General features: G+C 44.9%; 1 protein-coding gene across 1 annotated transcript in view; it reads right to left on the bottom strand.

The window, feature by feature from the left end:
• MRPL45 (mitochondrial ribosomal protein L45) overlaps positions 1-1,508 on the bottom strand; it is a 29,698-nt gene that overhangs the window by 21,616 nt on the left and 6,574 nt on the right. The window lies entirely within an intron of this gene.

The raw sequence follows: 1,508 nt of genomic DNA, 5'->3' as shown, positions 1-1,508 counted from the left end.
AATTCCATCTCAAAAAAAAAAAAAAGAGAAAGAAAATCAATTAATATATGTCATCATATCAACAAAATAACAAATATCACATGGTCAATAAACAAAGAAAAAGGATTTGACAAAATCTGACACCCCTTTATACTCTTTTTAACCTCAAAGGCTTGCTTGTACTGTTCTGCTCCCTAGAATGCTCTTCCTCACTACACGTCTCCACCTGGCTAACTCCAAACAAAACAATCCCATTTTTTGTTTGTTTGTTTTTTTTGAGATGGAGTATTGCTCTGTCGCCCAGGCTGGAGTACAGTAGCACGATCTCTGCTCATTGCAACCTTGGCCTCCCAGGTTCAAGTGATTCTCCTGCCTCAGCCTCTCGAGTAGCTAGGATTGCAGGCATGTGCCACCACACTCGACTAATTTTTTATTTTTAATAGAGACAGGGTTTCACCATGTTGGCCAGGCTGGTCTCGAACTCCTGACCTCAGGTGATCTGCCCACCTTGCCCTCCCAAAGTGCTGGGATTACAGGCATGAGTTACTGTGCCCAGCCACAATCTCAACTTTAAATGTCATTTCCTCAGGGAAGTCTTCCCTGATCTCCTAGGCCAAGTTATCTTTCCCTATTATATGCTCCCATGGAAATCCTACTTCACTACACCCATAATTATTTAATTATGTGCAATCAGTATTTAATGACTGTTTTCCCCCCCAGAAGAGAATTGCATGGTAAAACCGTACATGTTTTGTTTATCATCACCATGGACCCTACTCACAGTCCAGGAGAGAAATGCATGAAAGAAAACATTGCTGTACACAGTATTAGAAGTAATAAATATACGTGTGCAATTACAATTATAGCAAAGGCAGCACGAAAAATAGGAGGGCTTAAAAACAAACATGGCCGGGCGCGGTGGCTCACGCCTGTAATCCCAGCACTTTGGGAGGCCGAGGCGGGGGGATCACGAGGTCAAGAGATCAAGACCATCCTGGTCAGCACGGTGAAACCCCGTCTCTACTAAAAAAAAATGCAAAAAATTAGCTGGGCATGGTGGCACATGCCTGTAATCCCAGCTACTCAGGAGGCTGAGGCAGGAGAATTGCCTGAACCCGGGAGGCGGAGGTTGCGGTGAGCCGAGATTGCGCCATTGCACTCCAGCCTGGGTAACAAACGCGAAACTCCGTCTCAAAAATAAATAAATAAATAAATAAAATAAAAACAAACATGATGGCTGGGCACAGTGGATCACGCCTGTAACCCCAGCACTTTGGGAAGCCAAGGCGAGTGGATCACGGATCACTTGAGCTTGGGAGTTCGAGACCAACCTGACCAATATGATGAAAACCCATCTCTACTAAAAACACAAAATTAGCGAGGTGTGGTGGCACATGCCTGTAATCCCAGCTACTCAGAAGGCTGAGGTAGGAGAATCACTTGAACCTGGGAGGCGGAGGTTGTGGTGAGCCAAGATTGCACCATTGCACTCCAGCCTGGCAACAAGAGTGAAACTCTGTCTCAAAAAA

The sequence above is a fragment of the Cebus imitator genome, unplaced genomic scaffold (genome assembly GCF_001604975.1).
Source record: "Cebus imitator isolate Cc_AM_T3 unplaced genomic scaffold, Cebus_imitator-1.0 Scaffold228, whole genome shotgun sequence".
In the NCBI taxonomy this organism is placed as follows: Eukaryota; Metazoa; Chordata; class Mammalia; order Primates; family Cebidae; genus Cebus; species Cebus imitator.
The sequence above is the reverse complement of the archived record's forward strand: the minus strand, read 5'-3'. Positions and strand labels throughout refer to the sequence as shown.